At 47.6% G+C, this 21,524-nt stretch overlaps 1 protein-coding gene across 2 annotated transcripts in view; it reads left to right on the forward strand.

The window, feature by feature from the left end:
- The window catches only part of wdr25 (WD repeat domain 25), a 59,081-nt gene that overhangs the window by 1,448 nt on the left and 36,109 nt on the right, over positions 1-21,524 (forward strand). The gene's annotated exons all lie outside the window — the stretch shown is intronic.

The raw sequence follows: 21,524 nt of genomic DNA on the forward strand, positions 1-21,524 counted from the left end.
ATTGTGTAGGAAGGAACTGCAGATGCTGGTTTAAAGCGATGCTGGACACAAAAAGCTGAAGTAACTCAGCAGGTCAGACAGCATCTCTGGAGAGAAGGAATAGGTGATGATTCGGGTCGAGACCTTTCTTCAGACTGAGAGTCAGAGGAAAGGGTAATGAGAGATATCGAGGGTGGCGAAAGATATAGAACAAATGAATGAAAGATATGCAAAAATTAACGATGATAAAGGAAGCAGGCCATTGTTAGCTGTGGTCTAAGTGAGAACGAGTGCGGACAATGAGACTGAACAAGACGACTTTTAAGTTGGTACGACTTGGGTGGGAGAGGGATAGAGAGAGAGCGGATGCAGGGTTACTGTAAGCAGCCCAAGTGTCACTTATTCCTTTTCTCCAGAGATGCTGTCTGACCCACTGAGTTACTCCAGCTTTTTGTGTCTATTTATGACTAATTGTTATCTAATGCGCATGGATATGTAACTTTTCATAAATTCGTTCTTTCTCATTTATTATTTTCCTTCTTTGAATCTCTTTATGACTGAAGTGTGTACAGATAACCTTCCAGATCATGGACCATAAGTACGTGAATGGTGCCCATTGTTGCAGATTGTCTGCGAGAACCTAGTAAAGGGGGTAAATGTGTACAGTACTAGAAAAACAGCCAATAACCAGACACAAAATGAAGGATTACGAGAATACACTTTACAAGGATGTTGCTAGGACTCGAGGGCCTGAGCTATAGGGAGAGGTTGTGCAGGCTATGACTTTATCCCTTGGAACACGGGAGAATCTTATAGAGGTGTACAAAATTATTAGAGGAATGGATCGGGTACTTGCACAGAGCCTTTTGGGGAATCCAGAGGACATAGATTTAAGATGAGGGGGGAGAGATTTAATAGGAACCTGAGGGATAGCTTTTTTACATAAAGGGTGGTGGTTGTATGGAACGAGCTGCCGGAGAAGTAGTTGAGGCAGGTACTATCGCAATGTTTAAAAAGCATTGAGACAGGTACATGGCTAGGACAGGTTGAGAGGAATAAGAGGCAAATGCAGGCAGGTGGGACTAGTGTAGATGGGGCATGTTGGTCGCGTGGGCAATTTGGGCCGAAAGGCCTGTTTTCCACGCTGTATGACTCTATGACCATGCTATAATATTTTGTTCTTTTTCATAGAAATATAATCAAACTGAAAAAAAAACTATTAGCAGGGAAAATTGATAAAAGAAAATATAATGAAAATAAAGCTGAAGCTTTCTGTGTGCAGCTAAACTAAACGGAGGGTAGACATAAAATGCTGGAGTAACTCAGCGGGACAGACAGCATCTCTGGAGAGAAGGAATAGGTGATGTTTCGAGTCGAGACCCTTCTTCAGACTGACGTCAGGGGCAAAGATCGACAGATTAGGAAATGTGAAGGTGTGAAAACAGGGCAAAGGGAATGGACATCAAAGAAAATGTAGAATTGTTAGCGGGGACAAGTAACACAAAGCAAACAGAGATAAAATGTAGACGGAGACAGTAAGACTGGTCAGGGAACTGGAAAGGGGAAGGGATGGAGAGAGAGGAAAAGCAAGGGTTACTTGAAGTTAGAGAACAGTTCATACCACTGGGGTGTAAGCTGCCCAAGCGAAATATGAGGTATTGTTCCTCCAATTTGCACTGGGCCTCACTCTGACAATGTAGGAAAGCCCAGGACAGAAATGTCAGTGTGGGAATGGGAGGGGGAGTTATGGCCCTGTCTCACGGTGCGAGTCCACCCACGAGTGATCCCGAGTGAAAGAAAAAATCAAACTCGTGGTTGTCTACGAGATTCCAAGTTTATGTTCACGAGTTTCAACGAGTTCCCACGTGTATGTCTAAGTTTGCCGTTTAATTCTAATTTCTGCGATGTACCAAGTTCCTCTCCCTAGTTATCAAGTTCCTCTCCCGAGTTACCAAGTTCCTCTCCCGAGTTACTCTTGAGCCAACAACGACTACCGACGTGTGGAAAAACATCACATGGTAAAAATGATGTCATGCAGTTTTTTTTACACTATAAAAAGACCCAGCCTGAAGAACGATCTCAACCCGAAACATCACCTATTTCTTTTCTCCAGAGATGCTGCCTGACCAGCTGAGTTAGTCCATCATTTTGTGTCTATCTTTGGTTTAAACTAGTGTCTGCAATTCTTTCCTTCAAACTTTTAGAGCAGTTTGTTTCAAGAAACAATCCTTCCAAAATTGCATTCAAATGTCCATTTGAACTGCATTTGTTCAAGGTCTGGCATTAATCATTGAAAGCCATAGGCTGTTTTGTGTCGGGAGGAACTGCAGATGCTGGTTTACACCGAAGATAGACACAAAATGCTGGAGTAACTCAGCGGGACATGCAGCATTTCTGGAGAGAAGGAATGGGTGACGTTTCTGGTCGAGTCCATTCTTCAAACTGAAAAAACGTTTCGACCCTTCTCTCCAGAGATGCTGCCGGCTTGGCTGAGTTACTCCAGCTTTTGTGTCGAGTAAGATTGCTTTATTCCCTTAATTTATCTCTCATCAAAACGTTGGTAAACTTCTAACAAAAAGATTAGGTAAATTGAACATTAACGTCATTTATTTCCCCCGACAGCAAGGTCCGTAGACCAGAGGGATAGCAGTGTGTGTCTCTCAACTCACCCAGTATGCCCGTCACAGCAATGATATAGTGAGAGAGAGCACGGGTTAAAGCTAACTTGGATGACTTGCAGCCTGGTTGCACTTTGAGGCAGTGGGCAGAAACTGATTCTACAGCTGATGATGAAGTGGGAGATACACTATATTGACCCTCGAGAGGGAGTGAGCTCTGTGATTATAATTGATGCACAGATGGGAGAGACATCCTCTCTCTACAGAGAAGGCATTTCACAAACAAACTCTGAGGTTAATGCAGATACAAGGAACTGTTCTATCTTCTACGTTAACGGATCCGACCCAAAACGTCATCCGTCTATCTATGTTCTCCGGAGATGCTGCTGCCTGACCTGCTGAGTTACTCCAACACTTTGTGTCTTTTTAAGTAAAGCAGCATCTACAGTTCCTAAGCCACAAGGTGCTGGTGTAACTCAGGGGGTCGGACAGCAGTATCTCTGGAGAACGTGGGAAGGTTATGTTTTGGGTCAAACAGTCCTGAGTAGGCCCTTCTGAAGAAGGGTCTCAACCCGAAACGTCACCTACCCATGCTCTCCAGAGATGCTGCCTGACCCGCTGAGTTACTCCAGCATTTTGGTGAGTTATGAGCATTGTTATCAGTAAAAGGTTCTTGTCATTCAGGGCTCACCCACTTTGTAATGCAATCTTTGGTAGAATATAGAACATAGTCTATAAATATTATTCATAGAAGCCGTGCAATAGTTCCATGCTGAAATAAAATTGAAAGCCAAGCTCACCAATTCCCTCTCAATAAACGTAATTCCCTTTATCCTGTATCCTGTACACTCTGTACGACTCGATTGTAATCATATATAGTATTTCCATTGACTGGATAGCATGCAAGAAAAAGCTTTTCACTGTACACTAACTAAACTAAAATAAACAAAAGATAGAGGCAAAGTGCTGGAGTAATTCAGCAGGTCAGGCAGCATCTCTGGAGAAAAGCGATAGGTGTTGTTTCGGGTGGAGACACCTTCATCAGACCCAAAACCATCACCTGTTCCTTTTGGCCAGAGATGCTGCCTGACCTGCTGAGTTACTCCAGCATTTTGTGTGTATCTTCAGTGTAAACAGGTATCTGCAGTTCATTTTGACACTCCTTAAACTAAACAAAGTTGCTCACATTTCTTTCTATGAACCTGAATTTTTGAAAAGAGTATCTGAAGTGTTTAGCTCGGGGCAGAAGGTTACATCTGCAAAGAAACGCCCTCAACATCATAGACTGGTAACTGAATCCGCCCCCCCCCCCCCCCCCCCCCCTCCTTTTTAGTCAGTATTTCCCAACTGCGGACCTTTGCAAACTCTAGCCAGTTCACAGGCAAGGAAACAAAGCAAAACAGAGACACAAGAGAGTGTGAACACTGTCACAGACTCTGCCCATTACAAAAGCAAAGTAAGTTTTTCTCTTGAGATTTAGTTTAGTTTAGTTTAGTTTAGTTTAGTTTAGTTTAGTTTAGTTTAGTTTAGTTAGTTTAGTTTAGTTTAGTTTAGTTTAGTTTAGTTTAGTTTAGTTTAGTACAGAGATACAGGGCAGAAGCAGGTTTTCGCCCCAGCAAGTCCGTGCCATCCAGCGATCCCCGCACACTAACACTATCCTACACACGCTAGAGACAATTTACAATTACACCAAGCCAATTAACCTACAAACCTGTACGTCTTTGGAGGTGGGAGGAAACTGGAGCTCCCGGGGAAAATGTACAAACCACAGTCACGGGGAGAACGTACAAACCCCGTACAGACAGCACCGGTAGTCAAGATTGAACCCGGGTCTCTGGCGCTGTAAGGCAGCAACTCCACCGCTATCCACAGTGCCAGTATTTTGGATTTCACATCATCAGCTGCCTGAGGTCAGCACTGTGATGAAAATTTCATTTATTTTATTGTCACGTAAACCGAGGTACAGTGAGAAGTTTTTGTTTATTCCGTGCTTTACCAGTCAGCAGAAAGACTATACATGATTAGAATCAGGCCGTGCACAGATACAAGATGTATAGTTTAGTTTATTGTCACAGAATCAAGGGATATGTGGAGAAGGTAGGCACAGGTTACTGATTGTGGATGATCAGCCATGATCACAATGAATGGCGGTGCTGGCTCGAAGGGCCGAATGGCCTCCTCCTGCATCTATTGTCTATGTTTCTATGTAAATTAACTCTCGCATTGCAGCTTTCCCCACACTGCATGGTTCATTCTTTATGCCACTGTTTCTCAGATCCCCGTTGAGTGCTTTTTGCTCCTTCACTGAAAATGTTCCATTAAGATCTGACTAATCTTCAACATTTCACTTCCGGCACTCAGGCCAAACCCGCGAGTTACTCACGAGTCACTACGGTAAACTCACGGGCTACTCCGGTATTACAACGAGTTTAAAAGTTTCACATTTTTCCTTCAAGAGTAAATTTGACTCGTGGAAATCTTTCAACATGTTGAAAGATTTTCACGAGTTAACAAGTTTCCCGAGTACCTGCCGTTAGCGTTACGAGTCGCTAAGTTACGTCCATGAGTTCCAACATTCCCGCTACGTTAATTCTATGTGATTACCACGAGTTTGATTTGTTTTTAACTCGGGGTCGCTCGTGGGTGGACTCGCACCGTGAGACAGGGGTTTAAGGACCAGTTCTGCTAGGCAGAGGAGAGTTTGGTAGACGGAAATTGGCTGGTTGTGCGGTCGAGGAAGAAACAGAGGGCTTTAAGACCTTCCTGGTGGGGGATAGAGGTGTAGAGTGACTGAACATCCATAGTAAAGATGAGGGAGTGGGGGTCTGGAAAACGGAAGTCATTGACGAGATAAAGGGCGTGTGGGATGTCTTGGACATAGGTAGGGAAGGATTGGACCGGGGGGGGGGGGGGATAGGATGCAGTCGAGTTATGTGGAAATTAATTCAGTGGGACATGAAAAAGCAGAAACAATGGGTATTTTTGTGTATATTTTGGTTAAACCAGCATCTGCAGTTTCTTCATAAACTAAACAGAACATTCTTTTCACCTATGGGGATGCAAATGATGTCATTTGTCATGTATATCTAGTACCTTGTAAAGCTGTAGTTGTAATTTGTGATAGAGGACGTTCACAACATATCGTATCTGTGGGCATTGAGGTATGCGGCGATAACTTGAAAAAATCTGCAGAAAAAGGAAATCTGAAATGAAAACGGGATGCTGGATATAATGAGGCAGGTTTGCTGCATTTATGGGGAGAGAAAAACCGAGTTACAAGTTGGTGATCTTTCATCAGAATTGGCCAGTTCAGACACAAATGAGAAGGGTTGATTAGCAGCTAGATAAAAAATGCTGGAGAAACTCAGCGGGTGAGGCAGCATCTCTGGAGAGAAGGAATAGGCGACGTTTCGGGTGGAGACCCTTCTTCAGACTGATTAGCAGGTCTGATTAGCAGCTCAGGTTTCTCTCTCCAAAGACAAATCTGCTGAGCATGTCCAGCATTTCCTATTTTCATTCTGTCTTACATAACTGCGCTATTTAATTTTGGATGATGTTGACTGAAATTTTTATGAGACAGTATTTTCATTTACTGACCTAACCTTGCAGCTGAAATCCTTCACTTTGTGTTTTGCTCATCATTACAAGTAACATGCTTCAAAGGGACTCAGTGAGGTATTTTGAAAGTTTATGGGATTGTGAGTCCTGTAAGTTTATCTGTATTTTTCTGGGCTAGATAGCTAATTATTAAACAATTAAACTAATAAATTTGTCAACCTTCATATTTTCAACTATTGTAGCGACTATTTGAGAATGCCAATATAGTTAATTCTACGGAGAGAAAATGATTTAAGTTGCTTTGAGATAGGCACATGGCTATGCAGGAAATGGAGGGATATAGATCACAGACAGGCAGAGGAGATTAGTTTAACTTGGCATTAATTTCGGCAAGGACATTGTGGGCCATAGAAACAGAAAATAGGTTCAGGAGTAGGCTATTCAGCCCGTCGAGCCATTCAATGTGATCATGGCTGATAATTCAGAATCAGTACCCCGTTCCGGCTTGTTCCTCATATCCGTTGATTCTCTTAGCCCTTTAAGAGCTAAATTTAACTCTCTCTTGAAAAATACCAGTGAATTGGCCTCCACTGCCTACTGTGGCAGAGAATTCCACAGATTCACAACTCTCTGGGTGAAAAAGTTTTTCCTCATCTCAGTCCTAAATGGCCTACCCCTTATTCTTAAACTGTGACCCCTGGTTCTGGACTCTCCCAACACCAGGAACATTTTTCCTATGTCTAGCATGTCCAATCCTTTAAGAATTTTATATGTTTCTATAAGATAACCTCTCATCCTTTTAAATTCCAGCGTATATCAGCCCAGTCGATCCATTCTCTCATCATATGTCAGTCCCGCCATCCCGGGAATTAACCTGCTGCACTCCCTCAATAGCAAGAATGTCCTTCCTCAAATTAGGAGACCAAATCTGCACACAATGCTCCAGATGTGGTCTCACCAGGGCCCTGTACAACAGCAATAGGACCTCCTTGCTTCTAAACGTGAATCCTCTCGCTATGAAGGCCAACATGTGGTCTCATAAAGAAAGGAAGAGGCGGAGACAGTAGGCTATGTGGGAGAGCTGGGAAGGGGGAGGGAAAGGAGGGAGAAAGCAAGGACTACCTGAAATTAGAGAAGTCAATGTTCATACTGCTGGGGTGTAAACTACAAAAGTGAAATATGAGGTGTTGTTCCGCCAATTTGCACTGGGCCTCACTCTGGCAATGGAGGAGGCCCAGGACAGAAAGGTCAGATTCAGAATGGGAGGGGGAGTTGAAGTGCTGGGCAACCGGGAGATCAGGTAGTACGGACTGAGCGGAGGTCTTGGGCGAAGCGGTTGCCAAACCTACGCTTGCTCTTGCCGATGTAGAGCAGCTGACACCTAGAGCAGCGGATGCAATAGATGAGGTTGGAGGAGGTGCAGGTGAACCTCTGCCTCACCTGGAAAGACTGCTTGGGTCCTTGGATGGAGTCGAGGGGGGAGGTAAAGCAACAAGTGTAACATTTCCTGCGGTTGCAGGGGAAAGTACCAGGGGAAGGGGTGGTCTGGGTGGGAATGGACAAATTGACCAGGGAGTTATGGAGGGAACGGTCTCTGCGGAAAGCAGAAAGGGGAGGAGATGGGAAGATGTGGGCCAGTGGCAGGATCTCACTGGAGATGGCGAAATTGTCAGAGGATTATATGTTGTATGCGCCGGCTGATGGGGTGAAAGGTGAAGACAAGGGGGAATCTGTCCTTGTTATGAATGGGGGGATGGGGAGTAAGAGCGGAGCTGCAGGATATAGAAGAGACCCTGGTGAGAGCCTCATCTATAATAGACGAGGGGAACCCACGTTTCCTAAAGAATGAGGACATCTCCGATGCCCTGGTGTGGAACACCTCATCCTGGGTGCAGATGTGGCATAGACGGAGGAATTGGGAGTAGGAGATAGAGTTCTTACAGGAAGCAAGGTGGGAAGAAGTGTAGTCAAGATAGCTGTGGGAGTCGGTGGGTTTGTAGTAGATGTCGGTCAGTAGTCTATTACCTGCGATAGAGATGGTGAGATCAACGAACGGTAGGGAGATGTCGAAAATGGTCCAGGTGAATATGATGGAAATTGGTGGTGAAATGGATGAAGTCAGAGTTCTGCATGGGGGCAGGAGGTGGCCACTATGCAGTCGTCAATGTAGCGGAGATAGAGTTCAGGGATAGGGCCACAGTATGCCTCGAACAGTGATTGTTTGACGTACCCTACAAAGAGACAGGCATAGCTAGGGCCCATGCGCGTGCCCATAGCTACGCCTTGGATTTGGAGGAAATGGGAGGAGTCAAAGGAAAAGTTGTTAAGGGTGAGGACCAGCTCCGCTAAGCGGAGGAGAGTATTAGTAAACGGAAATTGGTTGGTTCTATGGTCAAGGAAGAAAAGGAGGGCTTTAAGACCCTCCTGGTGGGGGATGAAGGTGTGGAGTGACTGGACATCCATGATGAAGATGAGGGGATGGGGGCCTGGAGAACGGAAGTCATGAAGGAGACGAAGAGCATGAGCAAGAGCAGGGGGGATAGGATGGAGTCGAGGTATGTGGAAATAAGTTTGGTGGGACATCAGCAAGCAGAAACAATGGTTCTGCCAGGACAGTCAGGTTTGTGGATTTTGGGGAGAAAATCGGGCCGTGCGGGGCTGGGGAACAATGAGGTTGGAGGCTTGGGCGGGCAGGGAGCCGGAAGCGATGAAACCAGTGATGGTGTTTAAGATGATGGTCTGGTGCTTGTCTGAGAGTTAGCGTCTGGCCTCAGACAAGAGGTCAGCGCGCCAGACTACCACAGCACCTCCCTTGTCGGCCAATTTAATTACCCTTTCGGGTTTGTTGCAGAGTAGAGGGCTGTACGTTCGGGGGGGGGGGGGGGGGGGGGGGGGTTAGAGTGAGAAAGGGGAGTGGAAAAGTTAAGGCGGTTGATGTCCCGCCGGCAGTATGAAATGAACAGGACTAAAGAAGGTAGATGGGCATTTGGGGGAGTCCAGGAGGAGGGATCATCACTAGTAGGTGAGGACTCCTTCCCATGGATAAAAGCTCGGATGCGGAGGCGACTGAAGAAGAGCCATGGTGGCGGACACGGAACTCATTGAACTGCCAAAGCAACAAAGGAGTTTTTCAAAGCTAAAAAATGGTAAATTCTTGATTGGCGAATTCAATCACCCGATCTGAACCCAATTGAGCATGCCTTTTATATGCTGAAGAGAAAACTGAAGGGGACTAGCCCCCAAAACATGCATAAGCTAAAGGTACACAAAAATGCTGGAGAAACTCAGCGGGTGCAGCAGCATCTATGGAGCAAAGGAAATAGGTGACGTTTCGGGCCGAAACCCTTCTTCAGACTGATAGGGGGTGGGGGGGGGGGGGGGCAGAAGGAAGGAAAAAGGGGAGGAGGAGGAGCCCGAGGGCAGGGGGATGGGAGGAGACAGCTCGAGGGTTAAGGAAGGGGAGGAGACAGCAAGGGCTAGCAAAATTGGGAGAATTCAATGTTCATGCCCGCCGGCCGCACGCTACCCAGGCGGAATATGAGGTGCTGTTCCTCCAATTTCCGGTGTTGCTCACTGGCAATGGAGGAGACCCAGGACAGAGAGGTCGGATTGGGAATGGGAGGGGGAGTTGAAGTGCTGAGCCACCGGGAGTTCAGGTAGGTTCTTGCGGACTGAGCGGAGGTGTTCGGCGAAACGATCGCCCAACCTCCGCTTAGTCTCCCCGATGTAAATCAGCTGACATCTAGAACAGCGGATGCAGTAGATGAGGTTGGAGGAGATAGAGGTGAACCTTTGTTGCACCTGGAACGACTGCTTGGGTCCTTGAATGGAGTCGAGGGGGGAGGTAAAGGGACAGGTGTTGCATTTCTTGCGGTTGCAACGGAAAGTGCCCGGGGAGGGGGTGGTACGGGAGGGAAGGGAAGAATTGACAAGGGAGTTGCGGAGGGAGCGGTCATTTGCGGAAGGCAGACATGGGGGGAGATGGGAAGATGTGGCGAGTGGTGGGGTCACGTTGGAGGTGGCGAAAATGGCGGAGGATGATTTGTTGTATTTGCCGGCTGGTGGGGTGAAAGGTGAGGACTAGGGGGACTCTGCCCTTGTTGCGAGTGCGGGGATGGGGAGAGAGAGCAGTGTTGCGGGGTATGGAAGAGACCCTGGTGCTAGCCTCATCTATGGTGGCGGAGGGGAATCCCCGTTCCCTGAAGAGCGAGGACATTTCCGATGCCCTGGTGTGGAACGTCGCATCCTGGGAGCAGATGCGGCGTAGGCGGAGGAATTGGGAGTAGGGGATGGAGTCCTTACAGGGGGCAGGGTGGGAAGACGTGTAGTCCAGATAGCCATGTGAGTCAGTGGGTTTGTAGTGTATGTCGGTCAGAAGTATCCCCTGCGATGGAGATGGTGAGGTCAAGGAATGGTAGGGAAGTGTCGGAAATGGTCCAGGTGTATTTGAGTGCCGGATGGAAGTTGGTGGTGAAGTAGATGAAGTCAGTCAGTTGTGTGTGGGTGCAGGAGGTGGCCCCAGAGCAGTCGTCAATGTAACGGAGGTAGAGGTCGGGGATGGTGCCCTGGTACGTATTGAACAAGGATTGTTCGACGTAACCGACAAAGAGGCAGGCGTAGCTGGGGCCCATGCGTGTGCCCATAGCTACGCCTTGTGTTTGGAGGAAATGGGAGGAGTCAAACGTAAAGTTGTTGAGGGTGAGGACCAACTCCGCTAGGCTGGAGGAGAGTGTCAGTGGCTGGGTATAGGTTGCTCCTCTGGTCGAGGAAGAACCGGAGGGCTTTGAGGCCATCCTGGTGGGGGATGGAGGTGTAGAGTGACTGGACGTCCATGGTGAAGATGAGGGGGTGAGGGTCCTAGAGAGTGGAATGCGCGGAGGCGGCGGAGAGTGTCTGAGGTGTCTAGAACATAGGTGGGGAGGGATTTGACCAAGGGGGATAGTATGGGGTCAAGGTATGTGGAGATGAGTTCGTGGGGCACGAACAAGCAGAGACAATGGGTCTGCCGGGATAGCCAGGTTTGGGGAGAAGGTAAAACCGGGCCGTGCGGGGCTGGGGAACGGTGAGGTTGGAAGCTTGGTCGGGCAGGGCGTGGGAGTTGATGAAGTCGGTGATGGTGCTAGATATGGTGGCCTGGTGCTCGTCAGTGGGGTCATGGTCCAAGGGTAAGTAGGAGGAGGTGTCCGAGAGTTGGCGCGTGGCCTCAGCTTTGTAGAGATCGACGCGCCAGACTACCACGGCACCTCCCTTGTCGGCTGGTTTGATGACCCAATCTGGGTTTTTGCGGAGTGATTCAATGGCAGTGCGTTCAGGGGGGGAGAGATTAGAGTGAGACAGGGGAGTGGAGAAGTTGAGGCGGTTGACGTCGCGGCGGCAGTTCTGTATAAAGAGTTCCAAAGCCGGGACTTCACGAGGGGGGTTCCACGAGGAGGGGGTGCGTTGGAGACGGGAAAAGGGGTCATCATTGGGGGGCGAGGACTCCTTCCCATGGAAGTGCGCTGTGAGGCGGAGACGACGGTAGAAGCGCTCCAAGTCATGGTGGGCGCGGAACTCATTGAGATGGGGACGGAGGGGGACAAAGGTAAGACCTCGGCTGAGGACAGACCGTTGGGTGTGGGGGGGGGGGAGGTCGGGGGGGATGGTGAACACCCGGCTGGGGTGGGTGTTGGGGCCAGAGGAAGGCAGGTGGGTGGACTGGGGACGGGGCGATGTGTGGTGGGGGGGTTGTGGGTGTTGGAGGGATGGTGGGTGGTCAGGGGGTGGGGGGGAGAGAGGGCTGTAATGTGGGTGGGGAAGAGCGGGGGTGACATGGTTGGGGGGGGATGGGGGAGAGTCAGTGGAACAGCCACTGAGGTTAGCAAGGTTGGGCAGACTGGCACTAGGACCCAGTGGAGTCAAACCCAGGAGAGTGGGAGTAAGCAGCGTGGAGGCTCCACGCCCAGTGCAGAGTCCAGGCTCCAGGTAAGGCGACGGCTGTGGGTAGTTGGAGGGAGGTGGAGTGGCGCGGGTCACCGGACCCGATGGTCGGAGTCCAGTGGCGCGGGTCACCGGACCCGATGGTCGGAGTATGCATAAGCTAAAGATGGCTGCAATACCAGCCTGGCAGAGCATCACCAGAGAAGACACCCAGCAACTGGTGATGTCCATGAATCGCAGACTTCAAGCAGTCATTGCATGCAAAGGATATGCAACAAAATACTAAACATGACTACTTTCATTTACATGACATTGCTGTGTCCCAAACATTATGGTGGCCTGAAATGGGGGGACTATGTATAAACACTGCTGTAATTTCTACATGGTGAAACCAAAATGTATAAAAATGGCCTTTATTAAAATCTGACAATGTGCACTTTAACCACATGTGATTTTTTTTCTATTACAAATCTCAAATTGTGGAGTGCAGAGGCAAATAAATAAATGACGGGTCTTTGTCCCAAACATTATGGAGGGCACTGTATATATTGTAAATAACGGGTCCCTGCACTGAGCCTTGCGGCACCCAACTAATTACCATGTGCGGACGTGGCTTCGAAGGACGATAACCCGAAGGAAAGAAGTGGAAGCCAAATAACCGAACGGAAACTAAAGCAAAACGGCAACTAACAGCAAACAGCAAGCAGGTGGGACGCCTAAAAGCAAACTTAACGAAAAGCCGCTCTGCCGAAATGCCAACTCACCGAAAGGCTGCGTTGCCTACAAGCCATCTCACAGAATGGCTGCTCTGCCGAAAAGTCAAATAACGGGCATGACCTCGCCGGGGGGGGGGGGGGGACTTGGCAGCGATTGGTCCAGACCCCCGCGTCCATCACATCACTGGCCGGTGGAGATGGGAGGGGGGGGGATTCATTTTCCCACACAAGCGATAGGTGACTGTGCACTCTGAATCCGAGCATCAAGTTGTAAGCGCCGAAGGAGTGCATCCCTCGGGACAACCCCCACTCTCCCACGGCCACGGCCGCCCTCCACCTCGTCTCCCCTGTGACGGGTAGTGTGTCGGCAGCGCCGGGTGGAGCAGAGGTGTAGGACAGGCTGGTCCCTCCGCCCACCCAGAGTCACTGACCGTGATGCACCGCCATCACCCCCCGACACCCACACCGAGTGATTCACCACCCACCCCGGCTGCGGGGACAGACGGCTCGGTGCATTGGCAGCCATAGTAAATCGTTTTTAAAACATGGGGGGTGGGGGGGGTGGACACAAATTCCCTGGCGGGCCGATGACAAGTGTGCATGACAACGAACAATTTTATCTCCTCCCATTTCCCCCCCCCCCCCCCCCCCCCCTCACAACAAAGAGCATGTTTTATTTAATGTTTAAACACAGTACTGTAATACCATCCGGTTGTCTGCGTAGCGCACACAAGCTCCCACGCTCAAAACACCAGGTAATCTGTAATCTGTTTTACCCGAAGACGGACACAAAAAGCTGGAGTGACTCAGCGGGACAGGCAGCATCTCTGGAGAGAAAGAATGGGTGACGTTTCAAGTCAAGTCAAGTGAGTTTATTGTCATGTGTCCCTGATAGGACAATGACATTCTTGCTTTGCTTCAGCACACAGAACATAGTAGGCACGAATGCAGAACAGATCAGTGTGTCCATATACCATTATATAAATATATACACACATGAATAAATAAACTGATGAAGGGCAAATAAACAGATAATGGGCTATTAATGTTCAGAGTTTTGTCCGAGCCGAGTTTAATAGCCTGATGGCTGTGGGGAAGTAGCTATTCCTGAACCAAGTCTGAAGGGTCTTGACCCGAAATGCCACTAATTCCTTCTCTCCAGAGATGTCTCATTTCATCGCCTGAGACCATTCAGGTCTGAAGAATGGTCTCCACCCGAAACGTCACCCATTCCTTCTCTCCAGAGATGCTGCTGAGATACTCCAGCTTTTTGTGTTAAAACAGATTACAGACTATCTGGTGTTTTGAGCGTGGGAGCTTGTGTGCATTACACAGTCGGTATTACTGTGTTTAAACAATAAATAAAACGTGCTACTTGTTGTCAACGGGGGGGGAGTGGGAGGAGATAAAATTGTTCGTTGTTATGCACACTTGTCATCGGCCCGCCAGAGAATTTGTGTCTCCCCCATTTTTTAAAAGCGATTTACTATGGCTGCCAATGCCCCGCGGTCAGGGTGGGGGGGGTGAATCACCTGGTGTAGGTGTCGGGGGTGAATCACCCCATGTGTGGGTCAGGATGTGGGGGTCGGGGGGGGGGGGGGTGAATCACCCTGGTGTGGAGGTCGGGGTCCAATGGCGGTGCCTCTGGGTGGGCGGAGGGACCAGCCTGTCCCACACCTCTGCTCCACCCGGCGCTGCCGACACACGACCCGTCACAATGCGGCCGCACGGGGGAGATGAGGTGGAGAGCAGCCGTGGCCGTGGGAGAGTTTTGAAAGATTATTACTAATGCATCCACTATTTCTGGAGCTACTTCCTTAAGTACTCTGGGATGCAGCCTATCTGGCCCTGGGGATTTATCGGCCTTTAATCCATTCAATTTACCCAACACCACTTCCCGACTAACCTGGATTTCACTCAATTCCTCCAACTCCTTTGACCCGCGGTCCCCTGCTATTTCCGGCAGATTATTTATGTCTTCCTTAGTGAAGACGGAACCAAAGTTGTTATTCAATTGGTCTGCCATATCCTTGTTCTCCATGATCAACTCACCTGTTTTTGTGTCTATCCTCGGTTTGAACCAGCATCTGCAGTTCCTTTCTACACAAGTATCATTTAATGTTGCCTCTATAAAGGTTGGAGATAAGTGTTAATAGTAGTTGCTGTTGTTCTTTGCTTCAAGAAGAAACCCGGCGGCGAGGTGTGCATTGTTGGTGCTGGGTTGAAGGGCTTGTTCTGTCCTCTTTCCAGACATGAGTATCCCTGTCAGTATCCCTGTCAGTTGCGATCTCTGCTCACCAGATGGCTCTGTGGCACTGATTTTAAGATCAGTCGCTAAATATCTGTAGACTCTCCATTCATCACCCGACTGTCTAATAAAATGGGTCATTTATTCATTGCTCCTCAAACTTGGTTAATTTGCAAAATCTCAACATATATTTGAGCCATTTTTTAATCTTTGTTTGTTGGATGAACTCTTTCTAGTTGGATTTAGCACTAAAATAGCTTTGAATCTGAATTACGGGACAGAGGCACTAAAACCTGCATTTGTCAATCGTGGTATTCATCTTTCAAATCATAATCCTTCATAAAAAGGGGAAATTCAGCAAATTGAGCACAAGAATTCTTTATGGTTCCGATAACCATGAATCTTGATATAAGATATTTCACATGGTAAATGCGAACAGGTTATTGCACATGAAATAACAAATAATCTGTAGATAGGGACAAAATGCTGGAGTAACTCAGCGGGACAGGCAGCATCTCTGGAGAGAAGGAATGGGTGAAAATCTCAATTAATAGCCTAATTGAAGCCGGAAATGTATTGTCAAATTGGAGGAATATTTTAGGGCTGTTTGGATGTGCGATTGCCAATGACGTTATCTCACCCAGTGACAATTCCTGGCTTTTTGTTGTATATCAAATGAATGCTTTTGTACTTTTCAGCCTATTTTGATGAAGTTGTCTTATGGACATTATTAGTGTGCTGAAATTCACATCATATTGCAATAAATCACCTTTGCTATTTAAATGTTTGCAGAAGAGATAAAGTACAAATATTAAAAACTTGAAATTGAGGGAGTGAAAACACAATATCTGTCAGGAAGGATATATATTTCAGATATTACATAGAAAACTACAAACATTTGTGATGTATTTGCATTCTGCTGCACATTTCATGCTGGTGTCATTGAGTCAGGGTCATGCAGCACAGAAACTGGCCCTTCAGCCCAACATGTCCATGCCAACAAGATGTACCATCTAACCATATGAGAGAATGACTTTGTACTGAACAGCCACTAAACAAAGGAACCACTATGAACCTACAACCCCCTCGACAACAAAGGTCTATGGCAAGTCCCTGCAAAACATGAGTCCCTTTACGAATCTTGGGAGCAACCTCTAGGCATCAGTGATGAAATTTACCAGCATCTCCTGTTGGCCCTCTGTGGAAAAGGTCGAAGACTCAGACCTCAAAATCCAGGTTCCACACAGTATCAATGATCTGACCTTTTGTACGCTTCCGAGGTGTGGGCTACCCATAGCTTGTCGCTCAACGCATCGGGGAAGCAGCACCAGAGCTATCTCCACAAAATCCCTCACATCCACTGACAGCGTAAGTGAATCAATGCCTTTCTGTCATAGAGTAACAACCCCAGCCTTGAGACTCTGACATCATGCAGTTGTCTTTGATGAACAGACCATTTTGCCTGCATGCTCCACAGCAGACACTCAAAACAGATGGTGCAAGAAATTATCAGGACAGAGGAAACGTCTCAAGGAATAGGGGTGGCACAGTGGTGCAGCGGTAGATTTGTTACCCTGCCAAAGACCTGGATTCGATCTTGACCTCGGGTGCTGTCTGTACGAAATTTGTACGTTCTCCCTGTGACCGCGAGGGTTTTCTCCGGGTGCTCCGGTTTCCTCCCACATTCCAAAGACGTGCAGGTTTGCAGGTTAATTGACTTTGGTAAAAGTGTAAAATAGTGCCTTGTGTGTAGGATAGTGCTAGTATATGGGGTGTTCGCCTGTTGGCACAGACTAGGTGGGCCGAACGGCCTGTTTCCAAGCTGTATCTCTAAAGTCTAAAGTCTTAAATTAAAGATTTATTGAAACCTCTCCGAAAATATGTAACCTCCACACTAATTTGAGAGAGTCCCTAGCTTGTGTCCAATCAGAATCGGGAAGGAGATACTGGGATGGCTGCCTTAATCGTGATCACACTGAAGTCCAACAAGGGGGAATGTTTAAGAAGGAACTGCAGATGCTGGAAAATCGAATGTACACAAAAATGCTGGAGAAACTCAGTGGGTGCAGCAGCATCTATGGAGCGAAGGAAATAGGCAACGTTTCGGGCCGAAACCCTTCCTCAGACTGAGGAATGTTACTCAGCATCCCATATTATCCACTCATCCATATTTTGTCCCTCTTGTGGTGGAGTCTGTGAACTGCCCATGTTCATCTGTATGAATTAATTACAGATTTGATTTATTTTCCCCTCAATATAATTTCTGAAGAATGTATGCATTTACCCAACTAGGTGTTAAAAACTTAAATTCCATTTGCTTTCAAGGCCACAGCCATTCTGAGGAACAACTATCACCTCTTTAGGAGGGTTCTTTAGGAGCCAGAGAATTACTTCAGTCTTATTATAACATATAACAATTACAGCACGGAAACAGGCCATCTCGACCCCTCTAGTCCGTGCCGAACACATAATCTCCTCTAGTCCCATATACCTGCGCTCAGACCATAACCCTCCATTCCTTTCCCATCCATATAACTATCCAATTTATTTTTAAATGATAAAAACGAACCTGCCTCCACCACCTTCACTGGAAGCTCATTCCACACAGCTACCACTCTCTGAGTAAAGAAGTTCCCCCTCATGTTACCCCTAAACTTCAGTCCCTTAATTCTCAAGTCATGTCCCCTTGTTTGAATCTTCCCTACTCTCAGTGGGAAAAGCTTTTCCACGTCAACTCTGTCTATCCCTCTCATCATTTTAAAAACCTCTATCAAGTCCCCCCTTAACCTTCTGCGCTCCAAAGAATAAAGCCCTAACTTGTTCAACCTTTCTCTGTAACTTAGTTGCTGAAACCCAGGCAACATTCTAGTAAATCTCCTCTGTACTCTCTCTATTTTGTTGACATCCTTCCTATAATTAGGCGACCAAAATTGTACACCATACTCCAGAATTGGCCTCACCAATGCCTTGTACAATTTTAACATTACATCCCAACTTCTATACTCAATGCTCTGATTTATAAAGGCCAGCACACCAAAAGCTTTCTTTACCACCCTATCTACATGAGATTCCACTTTCATGGAACTGTGCACAGTTATTCCCAGATCCCTCTGTTCACCTACATTCTTCAATTCCCTACCATTTACCATGTACGTCCTATTTTGATTTGTCCTGCCAAGATGTAGCACCTCACACTTATCAGCATTCTATCAGTGCAGTGGGAATTGCAGCACTGACAATGATAATGCTAATGTAAAGAGGGTTGTCATCAAAGTAAAAATATACTTTACTGACACTTCTATCCAAAGGCTAACACCTCGAGCACAAAATCATTAATAGCCAATGATAAACCAAAACTTTCTCAGCTAAGGGATTTGTCCTTGTGCTGGTCTTTGCAATCATTATCATGCATTATGTGGATCATGTATTTATTTATAAGGTACCTGTACTTTAATTAGAAAAATGGCTCGATGCACTTTCAAAATGTGTGATCTATATAAAGTGATGATGATGGTAAAACTGCAGAACCTGGGGGCAGAATCCCAGATCATTAAAGGTTTGTTTTTATCACAGAGATTAATAATAATAATAATGGATGGGATTTATATAGCGCCTTTCTAATACTCAAGGCGCTTTACATCGCATTATTCATTCACTCCTCAGTCACACTCGGTGGTGGTAAGCTACTTCTGTAGCCACAGCTGCCCTGGGGCAGACTGACGGAAGCGTGGCTGCCAATCTGCGCCTACGGCCCCTCCGACCACCACCAATCACTCACACACATTCACACACAGGCAAAGGTGGGTGAAGTGTCTTGCCCAAGGACACAACGACAGTATGCACTCCAAGCGGGATTCGAACCGGCTACCTTCCGGTCGCCAGCCGAACACTTAGCCCATTGTGCCATCTGTCGTCCGATTAGTGGTTTGTATGACCATTGTTACTTGACTGATGGGAGAATCAGCTTCAATGTATGCAGCATCAAGGTCACCAGCAATGGTGGTTTTGATGCTACTGTGGTGAAATCACCTAATCAGAGAGAGTAGTGATAGACACAAAATGCTGGAGTAACTCAGCGAGACAGGCAGCATCTCTGGAGAGAAGGAATGGGTGATGTTTCGGGACGAGACCCTTCTTCAGACTGCTAGAGAGTAGTAAGGTGAAGCGCAGAGGTATCCGCCATTGAAGGAGGACAAAGCTGAGAGTCGGGACCAGGCACAAACAGCAGTAAGAAGGGAGCCAGGCTGGAGATTTAAAGCAATGGGAAAGAGGGAGGACAGACAGCTAGGACTAGCATGGATAGTCGGCGTGGGAAAGGTGGGCCAAAGGGCTTGTTTGTGTGCTGTATGACTATGACAGCATCGTAGGGGTTAATGGACAATCAATGTTTTGGGTTATGACTTACTCTGACTGAAAGGGTGAAGGGGAGATAGCCAGTGTAAGGTGTGACCATAAGACATAGGAGCAGAATTTAGGCCATTCAGCCAATCGAGCCTGCTCCGACATTCAATCATGGCTGATTTTAATTTTCCCTCTCAACCTCATTCTCCAGCCTTCTCCCTGTAACCTTTGAGGTGCGGGGGATTCGATGGATCCAGTTGAGGAGGGGTGGATCATTGAATGGAGTCAGGTGGAGGAGAGAGGGGCACAGACGACAAGGGGCTGGGACGTGAGAGGTGGAGGTAACCAGGGAAGGTGGAGGGTGGAGGTAACCAGGGAAGGTGGAGAGTGGGATCCAAGATGGGAGGTGGGTGGGCAGATGGGAACAGTGGGGGGAGGAGGAGATCTGATGTGAGGAGTGTGTGGGTGGTGGGCAGATGGAGTGGGTGGGATCTGGGTGAGACAGGGCAGGGTGGTGCTGGAAATAAGGGTATGTGTTAACATTCTGGGTGGACAGAGGGACAGAGGTGAGTGTGTAGGAAGGAACTGCAGATGCTGGGTTTGCACCAAAGATAGACATAAATTGGCGGAGTAATTCAGCGGGACAGGCAGCATCTCGGGATAGAAGGAATGGGTGATGTTTTGGGGAGAGCAGATCAACTGACAGTAGAGAACTGTGTTCTCGATGGGCGGCGCGACTTTCGTCAGCAGTGGCCTCTGCAGTCCGTCTGCGTTTTTATTATTTTATGTCTATGTTTTTATGTAGTTTTTGTTATTTTTTGTTGGGGTATGTGTGTGGGGGGGTGGGGGTGGTGTGGGGGGGGGAGGGGGTAACTTTTAAATCTCTCCCTGCACGGGAGACCCGACCTTTTCTTTGTCGGGTCTCCGTTGTCGTTGGGGCTGCAACGAGGAGCGGCCTCCAACAGGAAGACCGGGGGCTGTGGTGCCGACTACTCACCTCACCGTCGCGGAGTTGGCCGAGTCCGGAGCGGGTGGAGCGGTGGTGGACGCTGCTGCGACCCGACCCCCGGAGATTCGGTGGCTGCAGCTGCGGGTTTGGCGGACAGTGACACCGGGAGCCCGCGGGTCCCTGGAGGGAGACCGCTTTTCGGGGCTTCCGCAACGGCGACTTCTCCCGCCCGAGTTGCGGGGTTGAAGAGCTCCTGGAGCGGGGCCTTACAGCACCGATCCGCGCGGCTTGGAATGGCCGCGGGACTGCGAGCGCGCGCCGGGGGCTCTAACACCAAGACCCGGCGTGGCTTTAATGGCCGCGGGACAATCGCCATCGCCCGCCGGGGGCTTTGACTTTGACTCTGACATCGGGGTGGGGGAGTGCAGTGGAGAGATAAGGTTTTTTGGCCTTCCATCACAGCAATGTGATGGATGTTTATGTAAATTATGTTGTGTCTTGGGTCTATTTGTTTGTAATGTATGGCTGCAGAAACGGCATTTCGTTTGGACCTCAAGGGGTCCAAATGACAATAAATTGAATTGTATTGTATTGTATTGTATTGTATTCATGCCATTGTGTTTTGGTCCATAGGTTCAACTTATAAATCGATGGTATTTTGTAAAGCATATCATGTACTATGGTAAGAGTATTTATTTGGCAGTGAACCATTTGAAATTGGTTATAAGCATCATTCCAATGGTGTCCTCTTTTCTGAGAAAGAGCTAAGTACAAATTGTATCTAGAGATAAAAAGGGAGCAGGAGATATTACATTTCAGGCTAAGGGAATACAACAAACAACTGACGAAAAAATGATCTGTTTTCATGATGACTTTCAGAAATTGTCACCAATTTTGGAATGTTTTATGATGTCAGATTAATGTAGTTTGAAATCTTCTGTGTGTTCTATTGCAGCAAGTGATATAGTTTGGGTATCAAGATGACAGGCAATGCCGTATCCTGATTAATCACCATGAGAGGTGGAGAACGGTTGGCCTTTGTTTTTTCGTCTTTTTAAAACATTTTTTAGCCTGTTTTATAAGTTTGTGTAAATGTTTTCCGGTTTGTTTTATGAGGGAGGGAGGGGGCGGGGGGGGGGGGTTCGGGAGAAACTTTTTTTATCAGTTTCTTACCTTGCCGGAGGTGCGATGTTTCCGGG

Source organism: Amblyraja radiata, chromosome 9 (assembly GCF_010909765.2).
Source record: "Amblyraja radiata isolate CabotCenter1 chromosome 9, sAmbRad1.1.pri, whole genome shotgun sequence".
In the NCBI taxonomy this organism is placed as follows: Eukaryota; Metazoa; Chordata; class Chondrichthyes; order Rajiformes; family Rajidae; genus Amblyraja; species Amblyraja radiata.